Source organism: Zootoca vivipara, chromosome 16, assembly GCF_963506605.1.
Source record: "Zootoca vivipara chromosome 16, rZooViv1.1, whole genome shotgun sequence".
NCBI classification, from domain to species: Eukaryota; Metazoa; Chordata; class Lepidosauria; order Squamata; family Lacertidae; genus Zootoca; species Zootoca vivipara.
Window position 1 is genome coordinate 16,646,904 of NC_083291.1, and position 18,416 is coordinate 16,665,319.

Consider the following 18,416-nt stretch of genomic DNA (forward strand, 5'->3'; position numbering starts at 1 on the left):
TGTAAGTAATAACTAGCTCTGAAAGCAGAAACATAGTCAGAATAATGGCAAGTAGATATTCAAATATACAATTATTGTACAATTTATTGAAAATTGATTTTTGGTAACTGCACTGGGTGGTGGAGGCTCGCTAGGGTTTCATGCAGGACCTTTGCAGAGCTACTAGTACCTGGAGATGCTGGGGTCCTTCTGCATGCAGGACAGATGTTCTGCCAGTGAGCCACCACCCTTCAGCAAAGGGACTGGCTGAGGTTGACTCACTGGAGCTGCTCTCCTGGTTCCAGGGTTTAAGGTCCAGAAGTATAAAGCAGCATCCTATGTTTCTGAGGAGAGGGAGAGGGAGGGGAGGGGAGGGAGGGAGGAAGGAAGGAAGGGAGGAAGGAAGGAAGGAAGAAAAGAGAGAGTGGGAGGGAGAGAGGAAGGAAGGAAAGAGGGGAGAGAAAGAAGAGTAGGAAATAAGGAAGGGAATAAAGAAGGAAAGAAAAAGAAAGAGGGAGAGAAGACGGAAAGGGAGAAAGAAGGAAGGAAGTAGAGGGAAAGAAAGAATAAGAATGAGGGAGAGGAAGAAAGATGAGAAGGACAGAAGGAAGAAAGGAAGGAAGTAAGGAAGAAAGAAAGAAAAGAGGGAGCAGGAGGGAGAGAGGAAGGAAAGAGGTGAGAGAAAGAAGAGTAGGAAAGAAGGAATAAAGAAGGAAAGAAAAAGAAAGACGGAGAGAAGACAGAGATAAAGAAGGAAGGAAGGAGAGGGAAAGAAAGAATAAGAACGAGAGAGAGGAAGAAAGAAAGGGAAGGGGGGGGGTCGCCGCCTTGATTCAGCGCCAGAAAAGAGCGCGAAGGGACTCAGGGGCAAAAAGCATTTCCCGTGCAGCGTGAGGCAGCAGGTGTCCGTTTTAGGAGAAGTGCGTAAAGCCTCAGAGTTGCACGTTCGTGAGGCTGAGCCGCGGCAGGAGGAGGAGGAGGTGAGGCAAGAGGAGGAAGAGGAGGCGGCGGCGGCTTGCCGGGTCGGTGTCCGGCAGCGCCGTGTGGAGAGTCCCGAGCCTCTGGGACGCAGCAGTGCTCTGTAGCACTTTGAATCCTCCTCCTCCTCCACGCGGCGCTGCTGGGTGCTTTGTCTGTGCTTCAGCAGCAGCAGCCGTTTCCAGGCACTGAGCTGTGGCAGGAGGAGGAGGATTCAAAGTGCTACAGAGCACTGCTGCGTCGCAGAGGCTCGGGACTCTCCGTGCGGCGCTGCTCCGGCCGCCTTTCTACTCCCCCAGCCCCAGCTGTTTGTCGGCGCTTTGTCGGTGCGGCGCTTCAGCAGCAAGGTCCCGCTGCTGGGTCGCGCTGGCTGGGGCACTCGGTGGGCCACATGACGAGGTCTGGCGGGCCGGATTTGGCCCCCGGGCCTTGTGTTTGACACCCATGCTTTAAGACATTTGAAGGCAGCCCTGTATAGGGAAGGTTTTAAAAATGTGTGATGTTTTATTATGTTTCCATTTATGTTGGAATGGGACGCGGGTGGCTCTGTGGGTTAAACCACAGAGCCTAGGGCTTGCTGATCAGAAGGTCGGTGGTTCGAATCCCTGCGACGGGGTGAGCTCCCGTTGCTCGGTCCCAGCTCCTGCCAACCTAGCAGTTCGAAAGCACGTCAAAGTGCAAGTCCGGCGGGAAGGTAAATGGTGTTTCCGTGCGCTGCTCTGGTTCACCAGAAGTAGCTTTGTCATGCTGGCCACATGACCTGGAAGCTGTATGCCGGCTCCCTCAGCCAATAAAGCGAGATGAGCGCCGCAACCCCAGAGTCATCCGCGACTGGACCTAATGGTCAGGGGTCCCTTTACCTTTATATATGTTGGAAGTCGCCCAGAATGGCTGAGGCAACCCAGTCAGATAGATGATAGATAGATAGATATGATATGATAGATGATAGATGATAGATGATAGATGATAGATGATAGATGATGATGATGATGATGATGATGATGATGATAATGATAATGATAATAATAATAATAATAATAATAATAATAATAATATAGGATGTCTCTATTTTAATCTGATAAATATTGGAGGGTATGTGAAAATAAATTCCTACACAGAAAATGTCCTCAGGGTTCCTTAAATTCTATAAGCGTGTCCCTCTGCCACCTCACTCGAGACACTATTCTGCACCCCTTTCCGACTAGCAGATCTCAGGGTCATAGCGGAAAACAGAAGCAGATCCCACAACACGGACGCCCATTCACCTTCAAAAGCTGAAAGCAGAAAGGTTGCGAGTAAAATATCTTATAATAATTTCAAAAACAGCCTCCACGGATAACAATAAAAAGAACCCTATTTTCTCTCCAGCAAGACTGACAATAATAAAGGAGAGTACAGAGCTTCCCTTGAGAGGTTGATCCATAACAGCGGTGCCAGCACCAAGAGTACCCTGCCCTGTGCACTCACAGAGATACAACTCCTCTAATTGAGGGCACACGGGTCAAGCTATCATCCCCCAGTCAGAGTGCTCAGGGAAGATTATGATGTTCTCCACCTCCTCTCAGCATAATGGATACTTCATATGAAAGCAATTGCTCTCACTCATGTGTAACCTCATGGCGGCCAGGATTAATCTCCTATAAATCAAAGTTACTAGATTTGGTACAGGCTGAAGGATCTGTGGAAGACACATTCCCCAAGAGAATGAGGATGTTAGCACTGAGGGTGGGGTGGGTGGGTGTGACTTGAAAAGTTCCGAAGGAAAGGCTATTTGTATAACGTGAGAGCTCACACATACAAAGGGAAGACCTGGCCACCGCCATGCACACCTTAATTAAAAGCCAAATTAGATCAGCGCAACGTGCTGTACATGGATCCGTCTTGGAAGCCTTGTCTGGAAACTCCGGTTGGCTCAAAATGCAGCAGTAAGGCTGCTGATTGGTACCCGAGAATAACACAGCTTGCCAACCTGCCAATTTGTTTCTGGGCACAATTCTAGGTGCTGCTTTGGACCCACAAAATCGTAAATGAGCTGGGTTGCCGGCTCCTCCCATATAGGCCTGTCTAACTATCAAGATCTCTTATGAGATTGCTCCTGAGTAAGGTACAGCCTTCTCAGCCACAGCATCTCACCTCTGGAAACGCCTTCCATTTTTCAATTTGCCCTGATAGTTTTTAGGGCGACAAGAAAATGTTGTTTGTTGTTTGTTATTGTTGTTGTTCTCCTCACTGGTTTTTAATGCAGCTTGATTTGAATAATAAAATGTTTTTATCTACTGTTTTAAAAGTTGATTTACACCCCCACATACACTTGTATTAGTCATTTGAGACATTTCTAAAAAATATATATGTTTTTTGGGGTACTCTCATTTTGACTCAAGAAAACCACCATTTTATAGTTCAAATGGGGGGGTACAGTAAATGGACAAAAGTACAAAGGTTCACAAAATGTTTAGGGGTATGCGTACCCCTGCATCCCCCCAGGAAAAAAGCACGGTGGGTGGGTGGGTGGGTGTACCAGTAGTTGCTTATTTGACTGTGTGGACAGGATTCTAACTTGCTATTCGATCACCTATTCTAACTGCGGAGTCCAAAAAGAATTTCTGCCTTGGGGGATAAAAGCTATCACCCAGAGAAACACTGGTATAAAACATTTTGTTGCCTGCAGTTGGATGGAAAGGAACCATAAACGCCTGTATATGGACTTAAGAGTGTTCTTCCAAATAAAGTAACCCTGGTGTATAAAGTTCTTATCATTAAAAAAAAACCCACAGAGTGTCTTTCAAAATATTCCAGCAACGATGACTTCAGATCTATGACAGATTTGACTTTCCTTGTTGCTATCTCCATCGTGTTTAGAGCATACCCTTATATTAGAGTGCATTCCAGGAAACCTAACAGCAGAAATAGGTCAACCATTAACCAAATGAAACGGGTTGCTGCTCTACAGATGATGCCCTTCGAAAAGTTGCTTCACAGACAAGCTCTTTAGAATGCATCCCTCATCATGGCTGAAGTTCATGGCTTCCATGGATTTTCTTTAATGCTGCTTGGGTTCATCTGAAGTTACAAGGCTTACAAAACATGCCAGCTTAAAACAGCAAGGTCAGAAGATAGGAGAGACAAGACTCCCCCCCCCAATGTCAGAGCAATCCAAAAGAACGGCCAATTCATCAATCTCATCCCCATGATTCCATGGGGAGATGGCAAACATGTTTTTCCCAATGTCATCTTTAAAATATTCAGCCGATTCTTTTTTTGTTATTTTTTTAGACATCATTTGTGGGATGAAGCTTGTTGGTTTCCATGATCACTTCTCAAAAGTGGGGGACGGGACCCAACCTCCAATAATTATCTTCATCTTTGATAGGTTCCTAAATTGAGGGTCTAGAGTGGGGAAAGTTGCCATCAAGAGCTCTACAAGCATTTGTATCGGACCTGGGTCTTTGGAATGATCCCTTTTCCTTCCCCTTGCATTCCAGGGATCACTGGTAAACTGTCTTATAATTAGAGGTTGTTGTTTTTTTCCTTACTCCTGTTTTACCACAAAGACTACATCTCAAGACTTCATTGCTCATTCTGAAACCAAACTTAACCCCCACCAGATTCCAAAATTTAATTTTAAACTGTCAGAAGAATTAAATATTTTTTTAAAGAGTGGAAAAACATTTGTCTAAAAAGTTCAGAGTTGGCGTGGCCTCTGAATACCAGTCACTGGAGAACAACGTTTAAGGAGCAACATCCAACATTATTATTTCTTATTTGCACTTTTTTCCATCTCTCTTTTCCCACTTGATTTCCTATAACTGAAATTCTTTCAATAAAATATCAATCATAACAATATAACATCCAGGGAGGGCCATTCTTCTTTCAGGCTTCTCTTAAGTATCTTGGCTGGCCACTTTGGAGAACAGAAAGGCCTTTGGTCTGCTCCTGCAACAGGGTTCTTCCTTAGGGCATTTATATTTTCTATTTCAGGCTTAGTACCGATGTTAATGAATACAGTGATCTCTTGAACATGGTAGAAGGCTGATCTGGGCTTTAAAACTGTGTACCTGCTTGGTTATAACAAACAAACAAACAAACAAACACACACATATTTTGCCTTGCAAACCTGCAACACTTCTACTTTCACAGTGGAATGGGAGGAAATAGATGAATCCAGTGTTCAAAATTAGCCAGGTGCGTTTTGTGACTGACATGGGTCCAATTGCGACCACCTTTGGATTCCAGGCTGGCAACCGGGCAAAGCGAAATGTCACTTAGAGAAGGATCTGAAATATTTTCCTTGAAGCTTGAATTAGCTTTTATTCTGGATTGTTTTCTTTGATTTCTTAAATGTGTTGCAAACCGCTTTTGAGATTTGTTCTTTAAAATATAAAGCGGGATGGAAATAATAATAATAATAATAATAATAATAATAATAATAATAATAATAAATCCCATGGGTTGGGGTGAACGGTGCGTAGACATTCCATTGTGGCGACCGCACCCCAGGTTTAAGGTGCCAAATATATCTGAGTTTCTAACACTGGATGTATCAATTATACATTTGTACAGTAGAGCAAAGGATTATATATCATTCATTTGCATTTACAGATATGCTTTGCATCTTCCTGATCCAAATGTGACAGTCTTAACCATCGCACCATTACCGTTATGTCTTAAAAGATGTATATTCATAACAGGAGCAGCTACAGACGGGGGTGGCGCTGTGGGTTAAACCACAGAGCCTAGGGCTTGCCGATCAGAAGGTCGGCGGTTCAAATTCCCGCGACGGGATGAGCTCCCGTTGCTCAGTCCCAGCTCCTGCCAACCTAGCAGTTCGAAAGCACGTCAAAGTGCAAGTAGATAAATAGGTACTGCTACAGCGGGAAGGTAAACGGTGTTTCCATGTGCTGCTCTGGTTCACCAGAAGCGGCTTTGTCATGCTGGCCACATGACCTGGAAGCTGTACGCCGGCTCCCTCGGCCAATAACGCGAGATGAGCACCGCAACCCCAGAGTCGGTCACGATTGGACCTAATGGTCAGGGGTCCCTTTACCTTTACAGAATGTTTGTATCTGTGTTTCGCTGTGATTGTTTGCTACCTTTGCAGAGACGTGGGGTATTCTTTTCCAGCTTTTCTAATAATCTCTAAGCTAGAGCCAAATGTTGGACACTGCACCAATACCAATACCAATACCATGAATTCTAAGTCTTGAAATTTATGCAGAGCGGCAGGCCTCCAGTGCAGGCCCATGGATTAAGACACAAGGGTGGAGAGTTTGTTCTACCAGAAATGGTAAGCTAAACCCAACCTCTACATTTGGGCATAGTTGGTTTTCTTTGCTTGAAAAACACCTCCTTGCTTTAAAAATAAAATAAAATAAAATAATGATGCCCTGAGTCAGAACTGAAATGTCTCTCAGGCACTACATTTCTCTCCTACTAAATAATTATTAAGCACAAGCACAGAAGTTATTGAACCCCTGCCCAGACCAATGGGCAAAGCACATCCCAACAACGTCTAATATGAATCAAATATGAAAGGCTGAAAGAGAGCTGGACTTGATGAAGAGAAGAGTGTAAAGGCCGAGAGCGAAAATCTATTGCTGAAGCTAAGCAAGTTTAGGTTTTTATGACTCAAGAGTGTGACCTGTGTACCAATTCACTAGGTGGGATTCAGCAAGCCACAGCTCCCTCGTGGGAATAATCATTGCTATTTTTCTATTTTAAAAAAAAGAGCTCTCCATGAACACCTCCCTCATTCTCTTATGATGTCAATGGCACCCAGCTGAGTGGTACCGGAAATGAGTTCCAGTGAATTGCAGCTGGGGGGGGGAGCCCTGGGGATAATAATCTTTGCCTATTTTATAGCATGAATGAATTGATATAGATTTAGAAAATTTGTGCTATTCTTTGGTGTGATATAAATGTATATACCAAAAAACACAAGCAGTAAAACGCAAACAAACACAACTGGTAAAATGTCATGGTGGGACACACCTAATAATAACGAACAAGCAGGACTAGTAAAATATAGTAAAGAGTATTAAAAACCACCAAATGCCTGGGAAAACACAAATGGCTTAACTTGATGACCCCCTCACCCACCCACCCCCAGAAAAACAATCTTGCGGTGCAGCAATCTCTGGGGAGGGAATTTCACAAACATGGCACACACACCCCAAGAAAAGCCCTTTTCCCTTGTTACCATCCACTTCACCTCACCCAGCAGGGAAAACTGTTACCATGACCCTGGATGGTCAGTGTGACTTTATCAACCGGTTGGCTAATACCTCCTTGGTCAGATAAACCAACCATTCACAGCAGCTCCATCTTTTCATATCTGAGCTTCAGTTTATTAGCTCTCATCCAACCCAATTTTGACTCCACTTGCCCATTCACTACCACCACCATTGCAACGTCCATATCAGTTAAAATTAAGAGAACAAGTTGGGTGTCATCAGCACTATCAATGGCGCCACACTCCAAATGGCTCGCCCAAACGTCGCCAGTGGTTTCATGTAGATGTTAAGTTAACATTTGGGACCAGAACAGGATTCTGTGGCACACAACAGCTCCAACGGCATGGGGCCCGGCGGTAGCAGAAGTCCCCGTGACCCATCTTCAGCATTCAGTCTGCCAGGAAATGAAACCACAGCTGATTCCCACCTGAGACATGTGGTCCAAAGGTTATCAAAAGCTGCTGAAAGGTCCAAGGTGATCATTAGGGTCACATCCCCCTTGTCTTCTTTTCGATCATGGTTTCAGCACTAAACCCAGTTCATATCATCCACGTAAACCAAAAGTGTCTGGAGCTGATCTGCAACCACCCACTCAAGTACCGTGTTCAAAAAGGGAATGTTTACAAATGGCTGGTGCCCGAGACAATTCTCAAGTCCAACGAAGACTTTTTAGGAGCAGCCTGACATTCCTCAAGATGGTTTGGGCCACTCTCTCTCCCAGTAACACATCTCCTAGATTCAACCAGTATGAGCCAAGAAAGGTAAGAATTGAACAATCAGACGGTCAATATCCAAGCAACAGCAAAAATATGGTCTTCTGGTCCCATTTGTGCTGCATCTAAACACTTGTGACTCATTTTGAATACCCTAATAACTATGCTGATATTTGTTTTTATTATGCTATGTAGTTTAATTATATATCGTTCTCCCTCTGTTGCTTCATGTTTTGGGTTGAAACAGGGGGGCTGGTGACCTTACAAAATATTTCTGAGCTTACCTACCTCTTTATGCTGTTCATTAGCTCTTGAAAAAGAAATGGCCATTCATCTTCTACATAAGGGAAGTTAATACAGAATAGTGTTGAAAGTCATAAGGGACCCATTAGTAGTATCACTTTGCTTAGGGACTGTGGGTATATTAGTCCTCAGCAAGAGGAAGGAGGAAAAGACCCAAAGAAGTTATCTTCCTGGGGAAAAACGGGAAAGCATGACGTTTTACTACATTTGTTCCTACTGGCATGATGCACCCATAAATAGCTCAAGGTACAGAAGCTTCTGCAAGTGCAGAGAGAGAGAAACACGGTGATAATGTCTGCTGTTGTGCTGCCCTAAAGCCAAAGTGACTTGCAAGGCATGTGACTAAAATGGAATGTATGTACAGTATGAGGATATTAATCTTAAGTCTTATGATGACTGCAAAACAATGGACACTGGACCCTTATGTGAAGATTGTTACTTCCTTTTGGCCAACATGTCCTATTAGCTAATTGATATCTTCCCCAGCCACCCTTAGTCATTAATAATTATCTAAATTTACTAGCTCGTTGCAGTCATGGGAAGCATATCCACAGTAGAGCCACAACTGTTTATGTGTCTTCCCTCCATGAAGTGATGCACACACGGGACACACATTCTGTCCTCCAGTGACCCTGCAAGGTGCATTAGGCAGACAAAGTGAACGGGTGTATGATGACCCAGTGAATTTCATGGCCAAGTAAGTGGCCATTGGAACCAATGTTCTTTATCTCTAAAACCCAACACTTGATCTGCACATGTCAGTAGTTGAGCCTGCAGAGGATTCTGATCCCGGAGCCTGGAGTATGCTAGGCAGCCTAAATTACCACTACCTAAGCTCAGCCCAGAGGAAACTACTAGACAACCCAGTCAGACTTTTTGAAATCAAAACTTGCTATCTGTTATGACGAAGGGGAAACTCAATTGCTATTGTTCCTTGTTCTTGCCCAGGAGCTACCTCGCCACACCCAGCTTTGATTCATTCCTAGTCAATGTTCAAAATTAGCCAAGCACATTTTGCACCTGGCTATTGACCACTTGCGGCCAAGTGAAGATGCCTGGGCATCAAGATGGCGCCTGACATCTCCTCTATCTGGAGGGGCATGTCTGGGGATCATTAGATCTGGACTGTTTTCACACATTAATCAATACCACGTCCTGTAGAATTCTATCCCATATATGCATACACATACACATACACACACACACACACACACTGCACTATCGGAATAAATTTCTAGAATGCTTTTTCGGTCCAGCCTGAGCAGGAGCAGTCAACATTAAGAAAAAGTAGTAGGAATAGGCCAATATATAATGTGGACTGTCCCTGGATCAAGTGACTTTTCTTCTTTAAGTTCCCAAAGCTCTTAACCTAGCTCAAGGGTGTCACGTGAACCAGCCAGATGTTTAACTGAGAATCAATCACAGTCAGTTCATCATTTGAAAAGTATGACTTCAGAGCCATCTTACCCAAAAATGGCAATTAGATATTCCGTTTTGGCGCCTTGCTTATATACCTAAGTTTCTAACACTGTCAGACATGCCAGGAACCAGATTTACCACCACTATGATCAACGGGAAATCAAAATGTTACTTAATATGTCTTTGTCAGAGAAACTCTGCTTTGCATATTTGCAATCATGGATAGAAAGGTGAGACAACAGTCACTTAAAGTGGACTGTTTTTCAATATTATCCTTTCAGTTCCCCAGCAACCTGTATCAGCCAGTTTCCAGCAGTTCTCCAGAATATCTGCAAGGCAAGACTTGAGCGCCATCCATCAGAAGTTGGCCTCTACTACTAACTTATCTTGCCAAGCCCTGCATCGATGAATGGAAGCAACCCAACTGGCCTTGAGCTACTCATTTCAGTGGGTCTCTGCACAGAAGATCCTGGTGATCTGCACCTACAGACTGCAATTCCCAAACAACCAATCACACAGAGAAGGGTAAACATGAGCAGTGTATTTAGAAGCCTATCATGGTGAAGAAGGAAAAAAATCAATAGTTATTTAAAGCATTTCTAAAGAACTGGAGAGGAATGCAGGCTGAAAAACGGAGAGAGACTGGTAGCTCTTCACTATGCAGTGAAGCTACCTTTTAACGAGAAAGCCTGAAACACAAGATGAGTGAGTTGCACCCATCCCCAACAGCTAAGTTCAGCTTCATTCAGTGTGAGAATCTGGACCTGAATGTAAGCGAAGGCACCCACTCTTGCAATGTCATTGGCACCAACGTAGGAAGAGTTTGTGTGAGGTGACCAGCCACCAACCTCACTGTAACTGAATGTAAAACCTTGAACAGTCAGGCGTAGATTAGATAAAAACACACGTCCTAACTCACTTTATAAAAAAACCAAAAACCAACCTTCTTGCAGAAGCTAGTGAAAAGCTAGCGAGATAAGGTTCCAGCTACACAGCTCTTGTTTCATGTGTACCTTCCTATCCCATGTGCTTCTGGGAAATGCAGATTACACCTCACAACTGAGACCTCATTTGAATCGAGTCACGCCATTAAAAGAACACCTAAGAAAGGTATCTATTTGCAGGCTGCAAATCCTGCTGAATAGGCAACAGAAAATCAAGAAGGATGTACTCATAACTGAGTAAAACACTGGAATCCTTCAAGATGTAGCTGTATATTATTATTATTATTATTATTATTATTATTATTATTAGCCAATTTTCAAATGCACTTAACAGAGAAACCAGCAGCCATACAGATCACTCAATTCTGACCTTGCATATCTCCCCATGAGCATATGAGAATTTCCTTTATGAGAGGTCCTCTAACATGTGCCGTGGTGTTTTTTTTCCAGGGTTTCTCTTAATTGCCAACACAAAACCTATTGGAGGCACTGCTAATTAAACGGCATGGTTTTATATAGGAGGGAGAAAAAGGCCACCTAATCTATAGGACCTTCCTGTTTAAGAGACAACCAGGATAGCGTTCTACTGTTACGTAGCAATTACATAATTGCATGGTCTATCCTGTATCATTTGCAGTATTCTGTACCCTTCTCCACTTAACAGCTACAGCACAAATGTTCTCAGATGATTGCGGCTACTGAACAAAACAGCCTCTGCGCTGGAGACAAAGGGATCTGCTTGTGACAATGGAGCTTCATCAGAAGCTTAGGACTTTTCACATGACTGAATGCTTCCTTTTCTCCAGATCTGTGGAAACCCTCCCCTTCCCAGCCTTCATTATACAATGCTTTTGGAATATCCTTCAATTGCTCCAGGAGAAATTAAAAGGCAGGTTTGGGGGGGGGTGGGGAGGAGGGAAGGGGTTGAAGCCAAGAAATCCTGCTGGGTTGAACTTTTCAGATGACAACACACAAAGGTGGTGCTTTATTGCAGAATGGGGAGGCTGCAGTATAAAGGACAAGATGTGGAGCGTTGAGGGGCGGTGGGAGAGAGAGAGAGCGAAATCTATTTAGACTTCCTGCACTGGCATGAAATGGCTGCTTTTCTTCTTAGTGCCAGCTCCAATGCTTCATGTTGACATTACACATCCTGTGCTGCAGATCCACCCCCATGCTGCTGCTTGCCCAACAGAATTATCTCCTGCGTCACAGCAGTGGCAACGGATCTGCTGGCTCTGCAGATCCGAGAGGCACCATTTCAAAGCTCTCTTAATGCAAGCAAGCAACTGGACACACATTTACCAGATACTCTAGTCTGGGTGAGCCTGTGGGCCACTCTTAGCAAAACATTACTCAGCCTAACATTCTGCTATCCAGATGGTCTCGCTTCCCTCTTGGGATCAGACCCATTCAGCTTTATTTCATTACAACCAAAATAAAATAAAATTACACACCCACCCACAACTCTGGTCCTAACACAGGGGTAGTGCGACTGGTGTGTCTCCAACAGGGCTGCTGAGATGACCATGATCTAAAGAGTAATTGGAAACCACACACCAACAGAGAACAGGAATCTTCTGGAGAGAGGGAGGGAAACTGAAATGATCTGCCAGCTTAGGTACTCTGAAAACGTAAGCAGCATAGATGCCTCCTTGTATTCTGAACAATCACATAGTTCTCCCTTCATAGTGCCCTGGTTGCATCTCCCCCTTCATTGATTCATTCAGTTATTTTAATTGCCGACTGCAGCAATAGTCCTTAAATTCAAAACGACATGCTTATACAAAGGACCTTTGTGGTATTCCCTTGCTACTAGACTCATCAATATAAACAAGGGTGATGAAAGAAGAGAAGCCGGTTGAGTATGGATGAAGGAAGGAGAAAATGAGCCATCTTATGGCACCCTCACTGCTGTAATGCACATAAACTCCCATCAGATACATTAAGTTCAACCAAAAACTCATGCTCTCCAAGCAATCGCCTACATTAAAATGAAATCACCGAGCACAGTCCTTCCCCCCCCCCACTCAAAAAATTACAAGATTTGGGTATACTTCTGCACAAAGATCAGAACATCAAACCCTAAGCGTTCATCTGTACTACATACTTATTTCAGATTTATTTTAATTCCACAGCTTCCCCAATGAGTAGGGGATCAAAGATTTGAAGTTTGAATTATTTATTTATATTAGATGACTGGTATAAGTCAGTGAAAGTACCATACCTGTAGGAGTTAGGCAAAAATCCAGAACTAAACTCATGTTCCATTAGACTCCAGTGATCTGCATACAGGCTCCCTCAAGATCTAGCCATTATTTTCTTCCTATTGCCACAATGCTAAGATAGCTGGACTTAACAAAAGTTTTGTAAATCTAGATTTAGGCTCTTCCACGCTGATGCCAAAAGGAAACAGGAAGCAAATTACCAAACAAAACAAAGCGCTAAGCCACTGAAACAGCAACCAATGCTAGCAACCGTAGATCCCATGTTTAATTTGTTTGAGGAGGGACTTCTGTTGGGAATGGGAATTCACACTACAGTGGTACCTCTGGTTAAGAACTTAATTCATTCCGGAGGTCCGTTCTTAACCTGAAACTGTTCTTAATCTGAAGCACCACTTTAGCCAATGAGGCCTCCTGCTGCCGCTGCGCCGCCAGAGCACGATTTCTCTTCTCATCCTGAAGCAAAGTTCTTAACCTGAGGTACTATTTCTGGGATAGCGGAGTTTGTAACCTGAAGCGTTTGTAACCCGAGGTACCACTGTACTTCCAGTACAGGAAAGTTCACCAAGGAGACTCCATCACGCCTCTCTTTTGTCTCCCATACTGTTGAAACGTACTTCACAAGCTTCCTCGCGACTAGGACTTTTCTCTCTCCCGCTTTTAATTTTGTTACTCTGCAAAGCACTATGCCCATTGGTGGAGCTACACAAATGACGAGGATGCAAAAATATGCAAACTGCCTTTCCCCATCATCAAATTACTTCACTGGGGACAATAAGCAGCCTGTTGGGCATTTTTTAAAAACTACCGTAAGATGAGGCATTGTAGACTTTACCTTCGTCTGTCTTTCTTTCCTGGAGAGTTGGAATTTGCCTTTACAAACCGTTGATGAAGATATTGTATCTCATCTTCAAAACCTGAAGCGTGCACACACACACACACACACACACACACACACACACACACACACACAGAGGCAACCCATGTCTGTATATGGTAACAGAACCTCCAAAGCACCATTGCATGATCTGAAACATCATCCACCATGCTAAAAATAGTCAACCCACCCCTTGAAGTCTCAAGAGACCATCTGATATTGCAGTATAGCATTAGCAAAGCTAAGTAGACATGAACGCTTAAAATAAACATCTCCAACGTGAAGACCAGAAGGCTGTCACACCCTATTTTGCCCTCTGTGAAGTGGCTTGAGAGCTATACCTGAAGGAACATCCAGAAAGCCTTTTAGCTCGAGAACAGCAAAGACCCAACTTCTTTATATATATATATATATAATATGCAGCAGAGATTAAGAACAACTAGGGTAGGGTTGTCATATTTTTCTTAAGACATGGGCTACTGGCTTCTGAGAGTTAAATGAGAGGAGGTTTACAGCCACTGTTGAAATGAGATACCACGGATGTTCCTACTGAGATTCCATTGGCTCAAGGGAATTTCTTTCTCCTGTTCTCAGAGTTACTATTAACACAGGGTCAACTTGACAAAGCTGATTGGGAAGCCATTTACAGGGATGACGAGCAGAAACACTTCTTTAAAAAAAAAAGATCGAAAGCTTATTTTAATTTTTGGAATTCAATTGTGAAGATGATGATTAGTTTAGGGCGACTTTAAGGAGGGGTAGAAACATTCATGGAGGCCAGGGTATCAATGGCTAGTAAGCTATGACTGCTATATAGAATTTCCATATGCAGAGGAAGTATCTCTTTACATAGCTGATGGGACAAGCAGAGGCAGATGTAGACCATCACCTCCATGCTCAGCTTATTAAACTTCCCGGGGACTCTAGCTGTCTAAAGGTAACATCACTTCTATTCTTATTAATTCTGCTCAAACCGTGCAGCTGTCTCTCTGTGTGTAGAATAAAGCCAGCTTCAAACCATGGTTCAATATCCTGGCTTGTTCCGCCGCTGGCAAGTATAGTGTCCTTGCTTGGACTACATGGAAAACTATGCTTAATAAGGACTTTTGGTTTGATTGCTCACACCAGAAACAGAGGAGAAAAGGGACTTGACTGTATGAGTTGGGAAATGGTTCCTTTTTGCCTTGGCTTAATAAACCTAGATGGGATCATCCAAAACCACGCCTCTGGTTAAGGAAAACAAACTGTGGTTAAAGGTTATGTCTGCACAAGGTCACGGAGTTAAAACATGTTTTTCTATTTAGGAGCAAAAAAAAATCATTTGGGGTGGGAGGAAATCACGCTTTGGAGATAAAACAATAAGTCATGTCATGTATTATTTCACAAAGCTACAAATATTATGACTGTCAACCGAATAACATAGGCAACTAAGCTACGGCTTCAAAGGAAGCAGTGCTACACTTTATTCTCCCACAGAAATCAATGTGACTTAAAGACTATGAGAATATTGCTTTTCCAATCTCACTGAGAAGCACTGCCCTGCTTTTTCACTGCTGGGCTCTGCTTCAGAAAAAAAGTTTAGAGACACAAGTCGTCAAGCCAAGGATCTCTTCCTCGTTGTCATTCCCAGTTGGTAAATAAAGACCCAAATAAAAAGTCATTAAATTGCTCAGCAATTTAAGATACAGGGTTGATTCCAGCCAAGTCATCATCATAGCATGATGACTGACATTGACAGACGTACGTTAGCCATGTACACCGATGTCAGTGCGACCACTCCAAGTATGACTTAGTTGGATGGCTACAAACCATTATTTGGTAGTACACTGTACTGTATGTTCAAATGTTTTAGATTATGTTCTTAGATAGTATAAAGTCTCTATTTAGTTGCAAAGCAATGTATTTTAATTCTTCGGAAGAGACTGGGATTATAGAATGAGTGGGAACTCTTTAGGAGTTTGTATACTGCTTGTTCATTAAAAACCTTTAAGTGGTTTCCAGAGAATAAAATATACATTTAAATTATCAGAGTTAACGATAAGTTAACCTAATAAATTTCAAAATCTAAATCAAATCAGTAGTTAAAATATACATTAAAATATAAAATTGCGTATTAAAATCCATATCAACTTTACATATCTGGGTAGGCTCCCTTTAAAAAAAAGAAAAAGAAAGAACTTTCAGCAAGCACCGAATACAACCCAGTGAAGATTGCAAGTGGAGACCAAACACTATGCGATACTCGTAAAACTTAAATTGGTTATTTAATTGACATTGACTTTAATCAATGTCTCCCCAAATCAACCTGCTACTCTAGAGTTCAAGCTCTGAATGGCATTCTTTACAAAATCTAAGCTTATTATTTCAGATATGGTCCCATTCTATACAAAAGTGTAAGAGGCAATAAAATCCTATTCATGTTTAGTCCCACTGTCCTCAGTGGGGTTGACTCCCCTGTCGGCATGCCTAGGATTTCTGCCTAAGAGATCTTAAAAACGCTCTTTCAAAACCATGGAGTCAATAAACACCATCAAAAAAAACAGCAAGTGGGAGAAAACCATTTTCAATAGTGGCATTTAAAAGGAGGAAACCAACAGCATGATTTGCCATTAATCAAAATCGTGAAAATCTTGTTTGTCTGAATCCATTATCGCCCAATCCAATGAAACTGTGGAATATTTGGTTCAAATCAGTGTTCAGCTATGAATTCTCCGACCTAGTGCCCCTGAATTAGATATTACTTTCTGAACCTTGTTTTCCCTATTAAATACAGAAATAACCAACACGAATGTTTTTGCATGAAAGAGAGCATTATCATTGCTGTAGAAACAAAACCTATCTTGCTCTGAACAAACAGCCTGTCCGTTGAGGAAGTCAACTGAGCACAAATAGTAAGCCCTCTTCCCTATACTGTACCTCCACACAGCAATACAAGGAAAGAGAAATAAAAATCTGGAATGCCAATCTCTTGGGCATGTTAGTAAGCAGGTATATATTATTCCTGGAGTAACAAATCCATTATCTCCACAACCAAGAATATGTACCGGTAACCACAAGACTACATATTCTTCCAAGAAGAGGCACATTATTTCACAAATTACTACAGTGGGTAAAGATAACCTGATTGATTGCACCGATTTTCACCAAACTGGTTATGAGTTTCTGTATTTAAAACACTTGGGATGGAAATCTTGATGGGAGGAGATCAAAAATGGAGTGCTTTGTCTGCATGTCTGCATTGGTTTTAAGCATAGAGCAAAGACATTTAAAGTACTGGGCTTGGATCCAGACTTGCTCTTCCACAAACAGAAGGGTTCCTTCTCTTCACAGAATCACAGAACTGTAGAGTTGGAAGGGACCCCAAGGGTCACCCAATCCAACTCCCTCCAATGCAGGAATATGCAGCCGTCCCATATGCGAATGGAAACTGCCACCATGGAATTATCAACACCACACTCTAACCAACTGAGCTATCCAGAAGAGTCAGCGATCCTGAGCATCATCATCACTGGAGGAAGTTGGTGGGGAGGCAAAATTCACCAGTCAACCAGTGTAGATATTGCTGAGCCAGATGGACCAATGGTCTGACTCAGAATAAGGCTGTTTCCTATGTTCCTGTGTCCTCTGATCCCCCAGAGTAGCTCTTTGGGGACCACAGGGGCTATAGGGAGGAGGGCTGCAGAGCGAGTCAGCAAAAATCACCTCTCCCCTTCCTCCAGTGGTACGTCCTGTGGGTAGCATCCCATTCTATCATTGCATTTGAAGCCTTCAGACCCATGTGGGTGAATGCATACACCCCTCAGGGTCACTAGATAGAACCAGCCTTCTCCCAATGCCAAACTCGGAGGCAAATACAGTAGGTATAAATGAACAGCATCCATAGCCATGGAACTGAGCAGAAGGCCATTTTGCACTCTCCAGATCCTTGCAAAAGAGGTCCTCTGGAGGAGGGAGTTGCTGACCAGGCATCAATTGCATTAAAAGTTGAAAATCTTCTTTACCAACTAGTGCTTCCATTTTTGTCAACACTTCTAGATAAGACGGAATAGTCCTGGGAAGTTTTATTTTCAATTGAAAACGTAACTAGTTATGACACAGTATAACAACGTGAGGCTTAAATTCACACTTTAGCTTCTCCCATAACCTTCAGCCCTCAGTTATAGTTTGAATCTCTCTCTCCCCACCCCACCCCCTTGCTGATGGGGCTGTTTTTCTCTTCTTCAGCCACCTGTCCAAAATATCATGGAACCAGACAGTGTTCACAAATGACATCGCTTTCCATTTTTAGTACTTGTTGACCAAAAGAAAGCCAAAGAGGAAAGAAAACCCTTTCCTCAAGCTTTGTCATCTGAAGTCTACTGAATGGAGTGGAAGGTGGGTGTTTCTTCTGAAGTCTACTGCCTTTGGGGTTGTGTGTGTCTTTCTATAGAAAAAAGCTTCGCAAAAGACGGTCTTCTTTTTAGCGTGCCCCATCATTACCTACTTTGCTTCTCCTTCCTCAGTGCAGATACTTCTGTTAGCAGAGAGTTTCCACTACACATTGCTTATGGAATGTCTTAACCTACTTTTGTGCTTGCTCAACAGCTCTGCCTGCTTTCCGCTCCTGTGTGTCTCGTTTCCTTTTCCTGACAGTGATCCTTGCATCCTTTGAAAGCCAACCCTGCTGTGGTGACATCAGCCGAGGTCCCACTTTTTAGGCTCTTTCCAACGCATTCCATTAATATGAGCCACTCGGTGGTTTTAACATCACA

General features: G+C 43.0%; 1 protein-coding gene across 8 annotated transcripts in view; it reads right to left on the reverse strand.

The window, feature by feature from the left end:
* Positions 1-18,416, reverse strand: part of ZNF462 (zinc finger protein 462) — a 158,175-nt gene that overhangs the window by 126,256 nt on the left and 13,503 nt on the right. The window lies entirely within an intron of this gene.